Source organism: Falco cherrug, chromosome 11 (genome assembly GCF_023634085.1).
Source record: "Falco cherrug isolate bFalChe1 chromosome 11, bFalChe1.pri, whole genome shotgun sequence".
NCBI classification, from domain to species: Eukaryota; Metazoa; Chordata; class Aves; order Falconiformes; family Falconidae; genus Falco; species Falco cherrug.
The window spans coordinates 21,968,750-21,975,060 of NC_073707.1; positions in this window are offsets into that span (position 1 = coordinate 21,968,750).

A 6,311-nucleotide genomic window follows, 5' to 3' on the forward strand; every position below is an offset into this window, starting at 1 on the left:
GAAACAGCAGAAGGAGAAAAAGCAGAGGAATCACAAAAAACAAAACCCCTCCCAAGGCTTAGTACTACAACACAACCCCCAGCAGCTCTGTAGCGACTTATGCAATTTCCAGGCTCTCTCTAACAGGTCCCCAGGCAAATCCAGTGCACCTGAGTCAGACCAGCAAGCAGTGCTAACCCCTGGCTTCCAGCCACCCTCAGCACCCTGCTCCAAGATGGGAATGCAGTCCTGAGCCATGCCCTAAGGCTGCAGAGCTTTGTCTGAGGTGTAACGCTGATGTTTAAATTTCTATCAGTAACCAAGGGCACAGGTGTGTCTGGGTCACAGACTGATGATGGCTTCAGGCTTCTCCCTTCACCAGCCTGCCCCTGCTTCGTTTGTGCACAAGTGATGTGCTCTTGGTGCCTGTACTCTGCCCCAGAACTGGCTGCATCCTGACAGCAAGTGAAATCGCCTGTGTGCAAACCACGTTGTGATGCTAGAAATATTTGGCATCATTTTTTGCATTCAAATACACCCCAAAATAGCTCACTTATGAATGAATAATGCAGAAATTGCTCTCTACAAATACAGCACAGGGCACCATCCCTCTCTGCTTGCCACTTCCCTCGGGACTAGCAATCTTCTGCTTCTCCCAAACATATGGCTCATTGTCAACTGAGTTTTTGTGTCTTGAGGGGTTGGTTGGGGCATGAGTAAGAACTAAAACGTGACTTGAATGACATTGTAAATGCTGTTGTTTGTAAAAGCACAAGCCACAGCAGATTTTGAAGCTAACCAACGGCCTGTTGCTGGGTCTCATAAATCCAGGTAGGTTGTTAAAATCCACCCAGCACTCTTGTCTCCAGCTATGTGATCTATAAGCTATGTTTCCCCTCCAGTCTACAGAACATGTTATGTATTGCCTGCCATTCACAGGGTCTCTGCTCACCTCTTAACGACAGGCAGCAGATGATTAATGGGTTGTTAATGAGAGCAGAGCTGGTGTTTGTCAATAATACTCCACAGCAAGACCCATGCAGCCCACATGAAGAAATGACTGCTCCCAGGCTGGTTTAGAGTAATGCACAGAGGCAGGCAAACAGCTTGCAGTCCTCTCCCCACATCCTTCCTTCACTGAGTCCTCTCCTACTCCCCTGTCTGTGCGTTGTCATGAGTGTTCAGTCTTCGTATTGCTGCTCCAAGGGATGGTCAATGGAAGGGTTAAATGTCTAGACATTCTTTGGATGTGGGTTCTCAGAGGGCTGGGACAGCTGGCCCACCGCTGGCCAGATTAAAGGCAGCAGCTCTGGGAAGTATATTTATCAGTTACTGGAGCAATGACTTCAACATTTGTATTGCTGTTATGACTCATGGCTCAGCCCTTCCAATGCCAGAGCATCTCTTGTGCACTGACCGTCATCCTTGCCATGAGAAAATGACACCAAGGGAAACTGAGGTAGGGGACATGAGGCCCCTGCCATGGATACCACACTGGGTGTGAGGTGTCTGAGGCAAGGCACACATCCAGCTGTGGCTGTGGGGACCTGGGGGTTTCTTCAGCAGTAACAGGGTGTGCACCAACACACAGCAATTCTCTGAGATTTTTCTGGTTTGCTTTTTTTGGGGTTTTTTTTTTCTGCCCAGGGAAGCAAGGTCCTGCAAACAAACTGTTGATTGAACTCAGCCAGCTCATGTTATCTGTGCTCGGGAGCATGGCACAGCGTGCAGTCCCCTCCAACGCCACGGATTTGCTATCATCCCCTGCCACCCGCATAATCACTTCAGTCACGCCACACTCTGTCCCTGCTGCAATTTCATGGCTGCTTGGTCAAGGGGAAATCACAGCGATTTGGCCTTGTCTGAAAGCATCACAGCTGTGCACTGCCTTTCAAAAGGACACTGGTTTGCACATAGAGGGATTGGCCATGGTGGGACCCTTATAGGGTACAGTGCTCCCCAGTGACATGCTTGCCAGCAAGAAAAGTGCTTGGGTGAGGAAAGGGTGCTGGGTCTGGGTGCGTGGGGGATGGAAAACAGACCCCTACCTATATCAAGAACTCCCCTGGACTGGGGAGGGCGTGAGGCATCAGGCAGTGAGGCAGGACCGTAGGCTTCAAAGCCTGTCCCCGCCCCAGCTTTCCTCTGGACTACTCCAAAAAAACTTTCAGAAGTCTTTTTCTCCCGAAGGTGTCAAAGAGATGCTTTGTGGATACCAAATGCCTAAACCCTTCACGAGTCTTGTGCTTGTCTTTCAGTGTGGCATAGGCACAGCCAAGCCTGTATCCTGTCATGGTGAATGATGCTTCAGCACCTCAAACCTCACATTCTCAAAAGCACTTAGGGGCTTCCCTTCCAGTGAAATACAAAGGGGATCAATGCCAAAGCACCCATCAAAGTCAGGACCAGCACACATGGTTAAATACCAGCACAAAGTCACAGGTCTGGGAGCTGTCAGGAGCCAGTGACACAGTGGCTGGGACCCAGCAGCAGAAAAAGATAAATTTGACTGGGTCAAGGTATGACACAACATCCCGATTTCTCTGGTTTTGTTTCAGTGTTATATGCATTTACGGTTTTTTTCTGTTAACTGTTTTGGGCTCCCCCAAGCATTCTCCAGTCTCAGCAGAGGAGGGAATGTCAGGTTGCTGAAACAGTCCCTATCATCTCATATCAGTCATGAACGTGCTGTGATAGTCAGGGTACATCCCGTGACTGCTGTCTCATGGTGTGCACATAGGGGCAGAGGATGGGGCTGAAAAGGGGAAAAAGGACTCAATATTTCTATCCACAGCATAATGGATCTGATTTTCTCTTGCAGCCAAATGAAGCATCGATTTATTGCGAATAGCCACTGGGCTGTGCTGATAGTGCACTAGATATTTTTTTTTTAGGTACCTTCTAGCGGATGCTGTGTGCTACCTCAGCATCACCTCTGCGAAGGGCTGTGGGTGAGTCTTACCGCAGGACAAGTGCCAGAGGAGGGCCATCACGGCCCAGGGGACAGCTGGGTGCCACTCACCTGTCCCCCAAAGCCTCTAAAATTCTCCTTACCCAGCCCACAGGGCAGAACCACCCCTGGGAGCCACCTGCAAGGAGCAGCTCTGAAGGCGCCCCGGCGCCCAGCGCTGCCCCGCCCGGCCGCTGTCCCCGCCGGCGTCCCCAGCCAGAGGCTCAAGTGCCATCTAGTGGCATGCGGGGCCCCGTGGGACACACGGACGTCCCCAGCTGCCGGGCAGCAAGCGCTCCGCTGCCCTCCGCCTCTGCGCCCGCTGCCTCCAGGCTGCTCTCCCTGCTTCTTCCTGGAGGCAACCTTTGCCACCACTCTGCTGCCTCTCTTTCCCACATCTGTGTGGCCTCCTTTCCGCATTTCCATCGTCCTTCTTTTCCCCGTTGTCATGCATCCCCCTTTTTCCATGGTCTCCATGGTCTCCACCTGGGACTGTCACAGCGTACCGTGCAGCAGGCTCCAAGGACAGGGGTCTGCAAACCTGCTGAAGGGCCTGTCTCCTCCAAGGCTCACAAAGCAGAGAGGCGGCTTTGCAACAGAACTATCTGCCCTGTTCAGACTTCTGAGTGTCTCTTTTATCACCTCTGTGCCCTGTCCCCCAGTGACATCCCCAAGATGGGACTTGCTGCCTTCCTAGCACTGCAGCTGCAAAGACAACCTGCAGCAGGGTGCTATGGGCACCACCAGCAGCTCCCCAAGGACGGCTTTGGTGGGATCTCGTCAGTGGTAAGAGCCACGAGGGGGCTCCAGGAATCTATCTGAGCTGGAGGAGAGATGCCAGGAACAGAGCTTGCATCTCCTGGAAGATGGAGGAGAGGTGCTAGGAGCAGAGCTCACATCTTATGGAGGATGGTGCCTCCTCCAGTATCCAGGGTGGAGAGGAGCAGGAGAGATGTCACAGCTCTATCAAGGAGCAGGATCTGCTAGAACTTTTGTCCCTGTCACATACATCACAACAAGGAGCAGTGCACATGTTGCAATGTGCCAAATACAGGGCCTGAGAGGGGCTGTGGTGTGGGCTGTGCTGGCCCAGGGGACAGCAGCGTCACAAGCTCTTGCAGGATGCTAGTGTTCAGCGTGTGATCACTTACACCAGCTGTATCTTCATCCCACAGTCTTATTCCTGCAGGTCCATATTTGTTCCTCACAGCTCTTTTATTCCTGTCTGACTCCACTGAGTGCAGGGGTATTATTTCCAGGAGGTGAATTTGACCCCAGCATTAAAGAAATGCTCTGGAAAACACTGCTGAGCTCACTCCTCAGCTAGCATCATGGACATGCAGAAGTAACTCCAGGGCTGACCTCTTCAGGTATAGGAGACACCAGTGAGAAAGCGGGTCCAGGTCTGTCTGGTCTTTCGCAGTCTAACTCCATTGTCTCATCAGCACCTGGGGAAGAAAACACACCTCATTAAAGACTCAGCATGCCCATCCCTGTTACTGCATGGTGAGGGTGAGGCCTCAGATAACATTTTAGCAAATCCCCCAGTATGGTGGGGACAAGAGTCAACACCCCTGGCATCACTAAGATAGCTATGTGTTAGCTGGATGTTTTAGGTAAAGAGCAGGTACATGAGACAAGGTGACCCATGCTTGGCACCCTGCCTGGCCAGCACCAGATCCTCCTCTCAAGTGACCATTTTTTGCCTTTCCTCTTGGTGGGCACTTCACACAGCCATGTGAGTGGCCAGGCCCGGCCACAGCAGACCCTCCCTCTCAGACAGGTGGGAATAACACTGGAGAAGGTATTGAAGACAGAGCAGATTCTCCAACACCTTCCCTTTGCAGGCTCCTGTCCGTCGCCCCGCCAGTGGACTCTGCAGCACAGAGTTTATGTCGCTTGGAGGCTGGGGACAACCTGGAGTGCCAAGCCTGCACAGCTGCCGGGGGGCACCGTGGCCCAGTGGGAAGCGCCCTGCACAGCAGCACCTGACGATGCAGGATCCATTGGGGCTGATCTGCTGTAACTGAGCAAAGCAATGCAATTACTCAGGCCATCTAATTAGGGCTCCAATAGGACTGGTTTGGAGACCTGAGCCACTTAGTAGAGGACTGGGGCACTGCAGGTGCTGGGACTGGGGACTGGAGCAGGAGGGAACGGGGATGCATGAGGCTGCAGATAGCTTTAGACACTTGGGGACAGCAGAAATGAGGTCGTGGTCATTTGGCTGCTGCCCCTCAACTTTCTTGAAGAGCCCACACTGTCTTAGGTCAGATTTGGCCAGGAAAACCTTGATCCCTGAGCTGGTCAGTGTGAGCCTGTAGGGAGCTATGATTCTGCACACCAAGGGGTTTGGGAGGCTGGTGGGTGGAGACAAGCACTGGGACAAAGAAGACCCGCAGTGTGTGGCAGTCTGGCAGGGAAATCAGCTCAGGGGGCTGCTGATGGGATTCACAGTGACATGCTTCTTGGGCATCCTCTCCCACCCTCCAAAGCCTACCAGGGTCAGTGTATGCCTTAAGTCCATGTTACACTCAGCAACATGGTCCAAAACCATGCGGAGCTTCTGTTGCTGCTACAAGTGTCCCAGTGCAGCCTTGCAGTGTAAACAGACTTTGATCCCAGTGACCTGGCTTTAAAGAGGCATCAGCAGGCAAAGAAAACATCACTTCAGAATAAAGTTGCCCCTGAATTAGAGCTGTTCCAAAAAGCTATAGAAGCCTGTCATGATGGAAAAATGAGTGTATGAAGGACCCACCCTGCAGAACAGGCAGGGAAAAAATAGATCACGATGTATTCAGGGCTCAGACAAGACCACACTTGCCTGCAAAAAGAAAGCCTTGCATTTGACACATTGCTTACATATTAATTAGTTTGATCCGCTCGCCTGGGTGTGTTAGCATGAGTGAGAGCTCATGTCTGTGCAGTTATGAGCTGTTAAAACTTCCCAAATTGAGCTACAAATAATGGCAGACTGAGATCTTCCCTTTGCCCAGAGCCTTTCTGCTGTTTTTTCTAGTGCTTTTCCACTCATATTTTTCTGTTTCACTCCACTGTGTCTCCTAGGTACCATTTCTTCTCCAGCAGAGAACCAGAGACCCACAGGAGCAAGAGCAGCAGCTTCTGCACAGGAAGCCAAGGAACCGCCACCCCACACACACAGCAAAAAGACATGGAATGGAAAAAGAGGAAAACTCTTCCTCACTCTGTCCCCTTCTCTCCCTGCTTCTCCGGGATTGCTGGAGGGGCAAAGCCGCTGCAGAGGCTGGAGTTAACATCGCCCCTTTAACGGCAGCGCCGCAGCCTGACATCAGCGAGCTGGGGAGTCCGGGGAGGGCTGGGAGCTGCCGCTCCAGGAGTGGTGCCAACACATCCCTGTTTC